Source organism: Papio anubis, chromosome 15 (genome assembly GCF_008728515.1).
Source record: "Papio anubis isolate 15944 chromosome 15, Panubis1.0, whole genome shotgun sequence".
Taxonomy (NCBI): Eukaryota; Metazoa; Chordata; class Mammalia; order Primates; family Cercopithecidae; genus Papio; species Papio anubis.
The window spans coordinates 1,407,508-1,421,244 of NC_044990.1; the positions used below are offsets into that span (position 1 = coordinate 1,407,508).

A 13,737-nucleotide genomic window follows, 5' to 3' on the forward strand; every position below is an offset into this window, starting at 1 on the left:
ACTTTCGTATTTTCTCCTTCCAGCATATTTTTCCCTTATCCCCCAAAGAGCTAATGAATCTGCTAAAAAAACACAAGTCATGATTATTACTCCTCTGCTCAGCACCCTCCGATGGCTTTCCACTTTGCTTAAAATGAAATTCAAAGTTGAAAATACATAAGGCTCTAGATGCTCTGGCCTGCCACTGCTTCTGACCTAATTTCTTCCTTTGCTCATTCTGCTTCAGCCACAGGCCACCTTTCTTTTCATCTGTCAGGCCACCTGAGGACCCTTGAGCTTCCTGTTCCTTCTGCCTGGAATGCTCTCCTCCCAGATTTCCACATGGCTAGCTCTCACTTCATCTAGATGGCTGTTCAGATAGTCGCCTGTCAGAGAGGCGTTCCTGACTACCCTCTGTAAAAGAAGCACTTCCTCTTTTACTGTCTCCTCACCCTGAATTTTTCCCCCCTCATAGTGCCTGTTATTACTTGACATACCGTTGTTTTTGTTTCTCTCCAGAGTTGTATATTCACTGCTGTCTTCCCAGAACCTGAAGTAGGGTCTGGTATAATATGTTCTCAATAGATGTTTGCTGAGTGAGTGAATTGATTGTGTAGCTGCCAGGTCCCATGCTAGTAGAAGAGGGAGAATTGGAATATTTTCATATAGGAGACAACTTGCAATTATTGATAATTAGTATTATTGGTCATCTTAAAGTTGCCTCTGGATTTCAGGCAGTCTGTTCATTAGGCAGGTGAGGAAACTCTCTTGAATTGTCAGGAGGAAATGTTAATTATAACAGCTGTTATTATTTACTGTATGCCCACTGTGTGTCTGACATGTAGTCTAAGGCGCTTCACTTATGTTAGGTCTTTTTAAATTCTAACTCTATTGGAGAGAGATTATTAGCATTGTTTTATGGATTAAAAACAAAGACTCAGGCCGGGCGCGGTGGCTCAAGCCTGTAATCCCAGCACTTTGGGAGGCCGAGACGGGTGGATCACGAGGTCAGGAGATCGAGACCATCCTGGCTAACACGGTGAGGCTGAGGCCGGAGAATGGCGTGAACCCGGGAGGCGGAGCTTGCAGTGAGCTGAGATGCGGCCACTGCACTCCAGCCTGGGCTACAGAGCGAGACTCCGTCTCAAAAAAAAAAAAAAAAAAAAAAATATTTAATAATTTATAAGCTCTATTTGCAGGCCTTTCATTATATTATAACTAGTCAAATCTTGTGTTTGGGGCATGTAATGCAAATAAAACAAAACCTCTCCCATATATATAAAACATATATGTAAAGTAAGTGTGTGTGTGTGTGTGTGTGTATGTGTTTTGAGACAGCGTCTCACTCTGTCACCAGGCTGGAGTGAAGTGGCATAATCTCAGCTCCCTGAAACCCCTGCCTCCCAGGTTCAAGCAATTCTCCTGCCTCAGCCTCCCAAGTAGCTGGGACTACAGGCACCTGCCACCACACCTGGCTAATTTTTGTATTTTTAGTAGAGATGGGGTCTCACCAAGTTGGCCAGGCTGACTCCTGACCTCAAGTAGTTCTCGTGCCTTGGCCTCCCAAAGTGCAGGAATTACAGATGTGAGCCACTGCATGCAGCCAAAATTATAGAACACAGACTAATTATAAGATGATGTTATCTATAACTATATATGGAAGTTCTAGAAAAATGAGAGTTGGCAGATAATATTTTAAATCCTTCTGAACAATATTGAAGGACCCCAGGAAATAGTAATAATTATCCTTACTATTCATGCATTTAATGCGCTAAGTAATTAAGTGGTCTGTCTATATCTTTTGATCTTTACGGTAATTCTACAAAGGAGATACATATTTTTCTTCAGTTTATAACTTGAGAAGTTGACTTAGTTCCTCAATTCAGACCTTTTCACATATCCTTCTAAAACCCGTACAGATTAGTAAGGGCAAGTAAAATCAACTATATAACCTGGGCCTATGGCATAACTAGGACAGAGAATTTTTTAAACCGCAGTTTATATGTGAGTGGGGAAATAGTCATCTAAGAATAGCCAGATGAACTCTGGTGACTGTATCAGAACTAAGAGTCAGGGACTCTGCAGAGGATACCAGGCTCTTTGTTCATCCTCAGAAGATGAGAACCCTGTCCCGAGTGGGAAATACTGAAAACAGGTTTGAAATCTGGTAGATCAGAGCACGGCAACTGAGAATGCAAAAGAAAAGGCACTTGGAAAAGTGTTTATGACTTGAAATGACAGCCTTAGGGAAAAAACCACCACTTCTAGGGGAGAAGGTAGCACCTTGGAAGTTGAAAGTGTCCCATGAAGTATTAATGTTTAATAGTAAAGAAAGAAGGAAATAGCTGGAGGGACACAGCTGAAACAAGAGTATCAAAGCAATGGAGGATAAAGAAATGCACTATCCATCTAGCAAATAAACTGTACTTCACTGAAGCAACAGAAGAAGGCACTGGTAGAAATAAGAAATTAAGCAAGCCCTTTTGCCACAGAGGGTTTCTTGCTGTGAATGGTCCATGAAAATCAGCGTAACTCAGCATGAACGATAATTAAAAAACAACATCCATGTAGATTTCTCTGATTCAAAAAATGAGAATCAGTGCTTTTCAGTAGATGAAAATACATTAAAAGGCAACAAAGAAGAGAACTAATTCAGCATCCAGACATAAATTAAATATAAATAAATATCTGCTGAATAAAAGAAACTCCAAAGTTTTTTTTTTTTTTTTTTTGAGATGGAGTCTTGCTCTGTTGCCTAGGCTGGAGTCCAGTAGTATGATCTTGGCTCACTGTAACCTCCGCCTCCCAGGTTCAAGCAGTTCTTGTGCCTCAGCCTCCTGAGTAACTGGGATTACAAGCGCATGCCACCACACCCAGCTAATTTTGGTATTTTTAGTAGAGACAGGGTTTCACCATGTTGGCCGGGCTGGTCTTGAACTCCTGACCCCAAGTGATCCACCCGCCTTGGCCTCCCAAAGTGCTGGGATTACAGGCGACGTCAAAAGTTTTTAAAACTCAATGAAAACAGTCAAAGAGCAGGAAGATTTGAAATAAGAGCTGTTCAAACTCAGGAAATAAATGGAAAATAAGACAATATCAGAAATGAAGATTAAACTACAAGATGCCCAAAGGTGAACAGATATGACTGAAGATACAGTGAAGGTATAAAGGATAGAAATGGAAAAAGCTAAGAACCTGTACTCAAGATAAAGGGAAAGGTAAAAGGATTGGAGGAAAAAATAATGGATATACAAAATAGGCTAAGATTCATTATTATAATCCACCATATTAATACATCTTGTAAGAAAAATCATTTCCATATATACCAAAAAAGTATTTGAAAAGTCCAACACATCCATTCTTGATTGATAATAAAATAGGGGTACATAGCATAAACAACATAAACAAAATTTATGTACACACAAAATGCCTGATAAAATTCCACTATAAAACCAGGAATAATGATGCCTATTATGTCTACTACTTGCTAACATTGTATTGACGGAATTAATTACTACTTTCATTCAAGAGAAAATAATCAGGAGTGTGAGACTTTGGAAAAGGGAAAACTATTTCTGTGCGCAGTGTATCTGATGGTGTATGTTGAAAAGGCAAGAGAATAACAACAGAAAACCTAGACAAAAAGAACTGAGTAAAATGGCAGAATAAGGGCTGGGCGCGGTGGCTCACGCCTGTAATCCCAGTACTTTGGGAGGCCGAGGTGGGCAGATCACGAGGTCAGGAGTTCAAGACCAGCCTGGCCAACATGGTGAAATCCCATCTCTACTACAAATACATAAGTTAGCCGGGCATGGTGGCACGTGCCTGTAGTCCCAGCTACTTGGGAGGCTGAGGCAGGAGAATTGCTTGAACCCAGGAGGCGGAGGTTGCAGTGAGCGAAGACTGCGCCACTGCACTCCAGCCTGGGCAACAGAGTGAGACTCCATCTCAAAAAAAAAAAAAAAAAAAAAAAAGGCAGAATAAAATAGCAAACAAAACCCAATACTTTTTATATATACAATAATTTAGCTTGAAAATATAGTGGAAGAGGGCCAGGCGCAGTGGCTCATGCCTGTAATCCCAGCACTTTGGGAGACTAAGGTGGGCAGATCACGAGGTCAGGAGATCAAGACCATCCTGGCTAACACAGTGAAACCCTGTCTCTACTAAAAATGCAAAAAAAAAAAAAAAAAAAAATTAGCTGGGCGTGGTGGCGGGCGCCTGTAGTCCCAGCTACTTTGGGAGGCTGAGGCAAGAGAATGGCGTGAACTCAGGAGGCGGAGCTTGCAGTGAGTGGAGATGGCGCCACTGCACTCCAGCCTGGGCAACAGTGGGAGACTCCGTCTCAGAAAAAAAAAAGAGAAGATACAGTGGAAGAGAACTGTCCATATCCGGTAACATTAAAAAGAGAAAATACCTTAGAAAAAAACAAGAAAAATGTCAAACTCAGAAGAGGAAAACATTCTTAAAAGACCCAAAATGTGACTTGAACAAATGAAAAGACATTTCATACTTTATGTTCATAGACAAAATAATTCAACATTACAAAGATGCCAGTTCTCCCCCAATTAATGTATAAATGAATTCTAATCCCAGTAAACTGTTTTTTTTTTTTTCCCTGGTGCTAGACAAATTGACACCAGAGGTCTTGTGGAAAAATAAGAGAGAATAAGCAACCAGGAAATCTCTGAAAAATAAGATCAATAAGGAGGGGAAATTCCCCAGATTTTAAACCAGAAAGCCTTATAATTAAAACTGGGGGAGCAGGAAGTATATGAGAACTTTCTACTTTCTGCCCACTTTTGCTGTGAACTTAAAACTACTCTAAAAAATAGTCTCTCTCTCTCTTTTTTTTTTTTTTTTTAAACTGTGTGATATGGTGCATGGACAGACGTGTTGACTAATGGAACAGTATATAATGTCCAGAAATAGACTAATAAAGAAATTTAGAATATTGTAAAAATAGCACATCAAATTACAGAAGAAAAGATGGGACAACTGGATACATATTTTGTAAGAGTAAAATCACATCCATACCTCATGCTGTGTTTTAGTGTAAACTACAAATGGATAAAATCTTTCTTTTGTCATATACACGTGCGCACACACACACTTTTTGTTTTTGAGACAGAGTTTTGCTCTTGTCACCGAGGCTGGAGTGCAATGGCGTGATCTCAGCTCACTGCAACCTCAGCCTCCTGGATTGAAGTGATTCTCCTGCCTCAGCCTCCTGAGTAGCTGGGACTACAGGCGTGTGCCCCCATACCTGGCTAATTTTTGTATTTTTACCAGAGACAGGGTTTCACCATGTTGCCCAAGCTGGTCTCAAACTCCTGACCTCAGGTGATCCACCCACCTCGGCCTCCCAAAGTGCTGGGATTACAGGTGTGAGCCAGTGTGTCCGGCGGATCTTATGTTTTTAACTTTTTATTTTAAAATAATTTGATTTGTGAAAAACAGTACAAACAGTTGTCATATAACCTTCACCCACATTTTCTAAGTGTTACTATTTGTCATATGTGCTTTGTCATTCATTCTTTCATTCTCTCTCTGAAATGTATGAGAGTAAGTTGTAGAGCTAATGCCCCTTTACCTATGTTTAGCTTTATTTCCTAAGAACAAGAACATTGTCTTTTTTTTTTCCTGAGAAACAGTCTTACTCTGTCGCCCAGGCTGGAGTGCTGTAGTGCATTCTTGGCTTACTAAAACCTCTGCCTCCTGGCTTTGAGCAATTCTCGTGACTCAGCCTCTGTCTTGTAGCTGGGATTACAGGCGCGTGCCACCACACCTGGATAATTTTTGTGTTTTTAGTAGAGATGGGGTTTCGCCATGTTGGCCAGGCTGGTCTTGAACTTGTGACCTCAGGTGATCCACCCGCCTCAGCCTCCCATATTGCTGGTATTACAGGTGTGAGCCACTGCGCCTGGGAATTAGAATATTATATAACCAGAGATTTGTTAAAATCAATAGATTAGTATTGATTAAATACTACTCTTTAATCTGTAGGCCTATTCAGACTTCATTTGTCCACTCAGTTCCTTGTTCTGCTCCACAGTTCAGTGTAGGATCACACGTTGCAGATGTCATGTCTCTTTAGTGTCCTTATATTTGGAAGAGTTCTTCAGTCTTTGTTTCATAATCATGATTTTTTAAGAGTACAGGTTTGTTTTACTTTGTTTTGTTTTGAGACAGGGTCTCACTCTGTTGCAGTGCAGAGTGCAGGCTGGAGTGTGGTAGTGTAATCGCAGCTCACTGCAGCCTAGACCTCCTGGGCTCAGGCAGTCCTCCTGCCTCAGCCTCTTTAGTAGCTGAGACCACAGGCATATGCCACCATGCCTGGCTAATATTTGAAATTTTTGTAAAAGCAGGGTCCCACTATGCTGCCCAAACTGGTCTCAAGTTCCTGGGCTCAAGCGATCCTCTTGCCTTAGCCTCCTTACGTGTTGGGATTACAGGTGTGAGCCACTGCACTCGGCCAAGGTTTATTTTGTAAATGTTCCTCAATTTAGCTTTATCTGATCTTTCCTCATGATTAGATTCAGAGAATGGCAGGCATGCCTTGGTGGAAAAATTGCGGGTTTGATTTCATATACCACAATAAAGGAAATACCAAAATAAAGCAAATCACACAAGTTTTTGGTTTCCTACTGCATATAAAAGTTATGTTCACCCTGTACTGTAGTCTGTTAAGTGTGCAATAGCATTATGTCTTTAAAAAAATAATTTTTGCTCAAAAATGCTAGCAATTAGCAGTCACCTAAGGCTTCAGCAAGTCTTGATCTTCTTGCTGGTGAAAGGTCTTGCCTCGATGATGATGGCTGCTGACTGATCAGGGAGGTTGCTGCTGAAGGCTGGGGTAGCTGTGACAATTTCTTAAAACAAGACGAGATTAAAGTTTGCCACATCTGTTGACTCTCCTTTCACAATATTTTTCTGTAGCATGTGATGCTGTTTGATAGCATTTTACTCACGGTAGAACTTCTTTCAGAAATCGGAGTCAGTCCTCTCAAACCCTGCTGATACTTTATCAACTAAGTTTATGTAATATTCTAAATCGTTCTTGTCATTTCCTCAGTGTTCACAGTATCTTCACCAGGTGTAGATGCCATGTCAAAAAAAAAGTTTTCTCTTCCATAAAAAGCAACTCCTCATCTGTTCAAGTTTTATCAGGAGGTTGCAGCAATTCCATCACATCTTCAGGCTCTGTTTCTTATTCTGCTTCGCTTGCTGTTTTCACCACATCTGCAGTCCTTTCCTCCACTGAAGTCTTGAACTGTTCAGTGTCATCCATGATTTTGGACTGGAATCAGCTTTTTCTATACTCCTGTTAATGTTGATATTTTGACCTCCTTCCATGAAAAATGAGTGTTCTTAATGGCATCTAGAAATGATGAATCCTTTCCAGAAGGTGATCAATGTACTTTGCCTAGATCCATCAGAGGAATCACTGTGGCATCAATAGCCTTATGAAATGTATTTCTTTTTTTTTTTCCTTTTGAGACGGAGTCTCACTCTGTCGCCCAGGCTGGAGTGCAGTGGTACGATATCGGCTCACTGCAAGCTCCGCCTCCCGGGTTCACACCATTCTCCTGCCTCAGCCTCCCGAGTAGCTGGGACTACAGGCACCGCCTGCCACCATGCCCGGCTAATTTTTTTTGCATTTTTAGTAGAGACGGGGTTTCACCGTGTTAGCCAGGATGGTCTCGATCTCCTGACCTCGTGATCCGCCCGCCTTGGTCTCCCAAAGTGCTGGGATTACAGGCTCACGCCTGTAATCCCAGCACTTTGGGAGGCCGAGGCGGGCGGACCACGAGGTCAGGAGATCGAGACCATCCTGGCCAACACGGTGAAACCCCATCTCTACTAAAAATGCAAAAAATTAACCGGACGTGGCAGCGGGTGCCTGTAGTCCCAGCTACTTGGGAGGCTGAGGCAGGAGAATGGCGGGAACCCGGGAGGCGGAGTTTGCAGTGAGCTTAGAACCGGCCACTGCACTCCAGCCTGGGCGACAGAGCGAGACTCCGCCTCAAAAAAAAAAAAAAAAAAAGACTTGAAAGTTGAAGTGACTCCTTGATCCGTGGGCTGCAGAATAGGTGTGTTAGCAGGCATAAAAACAACATGAATCTCCTTGTACATCTCCATTAGAGCCCTTGGGGTGGCAAGGTGCATTTTCAATGAGCAGTAATATTTTGAAAGGAATCTTTTTTTCTGAACGCAGTAGGTCTCAACAGTGGGCTTAAAATATTCAATAAAGCAGCTGGGTGCGGTCTGTGGCTGATTTGATCCTCTGTCTAGAACACTCGAACTTTTTTCGTATCAGCGTTGTTGCACTTTCTTATTCATCTATTTGCTGGAGTAGTACTTCTATTTTTCTTCAAGAACTTTTCCTTGGCATTCACAGCTTGGCTAACTTTGGCCCAAGAGGCCTAGCATTTCGCCTGTCTCGGTTTTTAACATGTCTTTCTCACTAAGCTTGGTCATTTCTAGCTGTTGATCTAAAGTGACAGGTGTGTGACTCTTCCTTTCACTTGAACACTTAGAGGCCATTGTAGGATTATTAATTGGCTTGATTACAGTATTGTTGAATAGGGAGGCCCGAGGAGAGGGGGAGAGATAGAGGAATGTCTGGTCAATGGAGTGATAGAAAAACCACATTTATTAAGTTTTCCATCTTTTTTTTATTTTTTATTTTTTTGAGATGGAGTCTTACTCTGTCGCTCAGGCTGGAGTGCAGTGGCCGGATCTCAGCTCACTGCAAGCTCCGCCTCCCGGGTTTACGCCATTCTCCTGCCTCAGCCTCCCGAGTAGCTGGAACTACAGGCACCCGCCACGTCGCCCGGCTAGTTTTTTGTATTTTTTAGTAGAGACGGGGTTTCACCGGGTTAGCCAGGATGGTCTCGATCTCCTGACCTCGTGATCTGCCCGTCTCGGCCTCCCAAAGTGCTGGGATTACAGGCTTGAGCCACCGCGCCCGGCAAGTTTTCCATCTTATATGGATGCAGTTGGTGGGACTCCAAAACAATTAAAATAGTAACCTCACAGATCACTGATCACAGAGCACCAGAGCAGATATTATGATAATGAAAAAGGTTGAAATACTGTGAGAATTAACCAAAATGTGACATGGAGACACAAAGTGAGCAGAAAGTGTTGGAAAAATAGCACAGATAGACTTGCTTAATGCAGGGTTGCCACAACCTTCAATTTGTAAAAAACACAATGCCTGCAAAGCACAATAAATTGAAGCACCTTATGAGGTGAGATGTGCCTGTGTGTTTTCAGCAAGAATATCACAGAAGTAATGCTGTGTCATTGTAACATTTTGGAGACCGTTAATGTTGATCAACACCTAAGGTTGTGTGTGTTACGTTTCTCCATTCTGTAAAGGTATAGTTTTTCTTTGTAATTAGTATTCTGTTAGACCACCACCTCACACGGATTCCTTTTTGAGGAAGGACTTGTTGCGTAGTTTTGGTCAGTGCAGTCAGCAGATAGCTTCCAGCACTTTCAGTGTGACTCATATCATCCAGGGTCACACCCTTCCGGGTGCAGCTTGCACACAATGCCTGAGTGAGGTGGGGTGGGACTGCCCACTTCAGAGCTCCCTGCCAGTTGCTGAGGCTAGGCCTACATTGCAGTGAGATTGCTCCCTTAGCCCTCTTATACCTCTTCCCCCTTCCTTTCACATATGCTGGTCCCTAGTAAATACATTGCACCCCAAACTCTGTCTCAACATCTGATTCCAGAGAACCCAACCTGAGTTATTTCTTATTGGGAGACATTTTGAAACACTGTGAATAATCCGTTTGTCATTACTTTCACTTACTTCTTTTAGCATCTATTGAGACTTCTTGCTTGAAACAGTTATTACTGTGCTGGTTGCCAAATGGTGTTTTTCTTTCTTTTTTTTTTTTTTTTTTTTGAGACGGAGTCTCGCTCTGTCTCCCAGGCTGGAGGAGGTGGCGCCGGTCTCGCTCACTGCAAGCTCCGGCCCCGATTCACGCCATTCTCCTGCCTCCTAGCCTCCCGAAAGTAGCTGATTACAGGTGCCCCACCTCACCGTTTTGTATTTTAGTAGAGACGGGTTTCCCACCGTGTTAGCCAGGATGGTCTCGGGATCTCCTGATTCCGATCCGCCTGCCTCGGGCCTCCCAAAGTGCTGATTACAGGCTTGAGCCACCACGCCCGGCCCAAATGTTTTTCTAATTACATGATTCCTTCCTACATTTACTAGTTAGAATTCTACCATATGGAAGATATTATCCTTCCCATTTACTTATATATTGATTCACTCACATATATCAGCATGCACCCAGCAAATTCTGTTTTGTGAGTTATAAACTGATGTGTATTGTATTGTTCAGTTTGTCTCAGATTTGGCCAGTAGGTGTTCTCCGCCAATCTTGTCAAAAAGCTCATGTAACCTCATTGTTGTTTTAGTACTTCCTTTCTTTTCTGGCAACATATTTCAGTGTTGTTTACTTTTCCTGCCCCTGGAATTGGTCATTTCAACAGGGACCAAGAATGAATGTAAAACTGAAAACATTAAACATTAGAAGAACATATATGGGATGATCTTAAGGCAATGGAGCTCTTAACAATATCTCAGAATCACCAAGCCCAATAGAAAAGACAAACAAAACAAAAAGCAATACAGATGTTTCCACAGGGGAAAAAAATGAAAATGACACATAAAGAAAAGATACTGACCCCTCACTTACAAGATGAACACGAAAGTTAAAAATTACTCCCTGCCATACCAAAGTTTGAAAAACTTCATCCAGTAGACTGCAGAGAAACAGTCAGTCTCATTCATTGCTGGTAGAAGTATAAAATGATACAACCCTTATAAAAGTTTTTTTTGCAAAAAGCTAAACACATGGTGGAAAGATTTACTTATGGTTCAGTAATCGCACTATTAGGGAATCTACACTGAAGATAAACTTCCACAAATAAACAGCACATGCACAAGGTTATTTATTGCAACATTGCAGTAGCAAAGGATTGAGCACAACACAATGCCCATCAATAGAAGGCTGATTGTGTAGCTGGAATATCCATACATGGAACGCTGTGCAGTGCTTTAAAAAGAAAGGAATGTCTCTGTGCTAATGGGTAGTGATTTCTAGAATTTGTAGGACATTTCACAAGACATCTGGCCTGATCTTTTCAAAAGTCATCATCATCATATGGATTTAGGGAAGATGATGGTAATAGTGCATTATTTTCTTGAGTCACTCCAAATCACTGCATAAAAACAGAACTTGAACAGTAATCTGTAGCAAAACTGGTTTGCTAGAGAATGAGAGGAGCTTCAGACAACCAAATTGGATCAGAAATACAAATTAAACTCTAATATGAGCATTAAATATTTATTATATTTATTTTCTAGGACCCAAGACTGGACTAAAATGAGGAATAATGTTTGTCAGTGGATAATGTATGCTTTCTGTATGCAGTGTAGATACAGCACAGCCAATAGAGAATGGAGAGAGACTATGTGAAACATTATTCAAACTTTTAAGTAATCCATACATGGCAGTGTTATTGGTGTCACTATCTTGAGATTATTGGGTAAGCAATATGGGATATTACAGTTCTTCATCCCTTGTGTCCTTAAGAACCAGAATTCTCAATGGAAAAAGGAGATACAAATGTGGAGATAGAAGATATAAAACCTCTAAAGCCAGACTTTGATTTTAATTGAAATATCAGTAAACTTACTGTTATGCCCAGACCGCTTGTTCCCCAAAGAAGACCACCAGAGTCCAGAGTCAGAGCCAAGCAAGGATCTTTACTACAAGTTCAACCTGGTGCCTCCATTCCATTGTAGCATACAAGAGGGCCCCGAACAATGCGAAATGCTTGCTTTTATAGCCCAAAGTTACAGGGGAACAAAGGAATTTCTTTTGGTTCCTCAAGGCTTTCAGTAAACTGAACGGCTGCCCCAACAGATTCTCCGGTACAGCCAGCCTGTAAAGCTTATATGAGATATGTGGTGGGATGGTTTGTGTTTGTACTGGGCTTGTTTGCTGGAGTCTGAAGAGGAATGTGCCCGGACTCCCCTTCACTTACTAGGTATTTTATCTTCCTTTTAAAGCCTTGGCATACGCACACACACACACACACACACACACACACACACGGAAGGAAAGGAAAATAAACCCTGTTGATTACTAGTCATTTGTGTAGAAAATCCCAAAGAATCTGCAAAACAAGCTACTAGAACCAAAAGTGAATTTAGCCAGCACAATAAGCAAGGCCATTAAACAAAACTAAAACATTTAAATAGTATTCTATAGCAAATGAGTAATTAAAATTGGAATTTTTAGAAATGCTGTTTATAATAGCACCAAAAACATGAAATATTTTAGGGATAAATCTAACAAAAATATGTGCAAGGTTCTGTGTGTTAGAGAAAACAAAACTGAAGAGCTACGCCACGGTCAGGCAGGAAAATGGCGGAACTCAGAAGGTGGAGGTTTTAGTGAACTGGAGATCACGCCACTGCACTCCAGCCTGGGTGACAGAGCAAGACTCTCTCTCAAAATAATAAAATAAAATATGAAATAAAATGAGAGCAAGACTCTGTCTCAAAAAATAATAAAAATATGAAATGAAATAAAATGAAAATACATTACAGACCTAAATGTAAAAACCTATGAAACTTCTAGAAGAAAACATGTAAGAAACTGTGACTTTCATAGGCTGGCAAAGATTTCCCAGGCATGAATGATAAAAGAAAAAATTGATAAATTAAGACTTCACAAATTAAGAGTTTGTGCTCTTCAGAAGACAATTTAAAATATAAAGAGGCAAGTTATGGACTAGGAGAAAATAAAACATACATAACAAGATTTATATCCAGAATACATAAAGAACCAATAAGCAATACAGTTAAAAGAGGGGCACCATTGAACATACAACTTCACAAATAAGGATAATTGATTGTTAATAAATGCTAAAACACAGCGCATCATTAGTTATTAGGAAAAACACAAAAGCACAATGAAGATACCACTGCATATTTTTTTTGAACAGCTAAATTTTAAAACTGTCAGTTCTAAGCTGCTATGAGGATGTGGAGCAACTGTAACTCTGATCCACCGTGGGCGGAAGTGCTAAACATTTTGTGGCTAAATACAGCCACTTTGAAAACAGTTTGGCTGGTTCCCCGGTAAAGTTCAGCACATGGTTTTTTTTTTTTTTGAGACGGAGTCTTGCTCTTGTCGCCAGGTTGGAGTGCAGTGGCCGGATCTCAGCTCACTGCAAGCCCGGCCTGGTTCCCGCCATTCTTCCTGTCTTCAGTCTCGGAGTAGCTGGACCATTGTATACCGCACTCACCTCGCTAGTTTTTGTATTTTTAGTAGAGACGGGTTTCACCTGTTCGCCAGGATGGTCTCTCGATCTCCTGACCTCGATCCGCCTCGTCTTCGCCTCCCAAAGCTGGGATTACAGGCTTGAGCCACCGCTACCAGCCCCAGCACATGTTTTAACATCAGACCCAGCAATCCCGCTTTTAGATATTTACTTAAGTAATAAAACTGAGTGAGGCGACACAGTCCCACCCCACATCTCGCCTTGAATTGTACCCTGTAATTCCCAAGTATGTGAGTGGGACACAGTGGGAGATCATGTGAGTCATGGAGGTGGTTCCACACTGTTCCTCAGGGTAGTGAATGAGTCTCACGAGATCTGATGGTTTTATCAGGGGTTTCTGCTTTTGCATCTCATTTTCTTTGCCTACCGTGTAAGAAG

General features: G+C 41.5%; 1 protein-coding gene across 14 annotated transcripts in view; it reads left to right on the top strand.

Moving 5' to 3' along the window:
- The window catches only part of ZDHHC20 (zinc finger DHHC-type palmitoyltransferase 20), a 93,957-nt gene that overhangs the window by 12,431 nt on the left and 67,789 nt on the right, over positions 1-13,737 (top strand). The window lies entirely within an intron of this gene.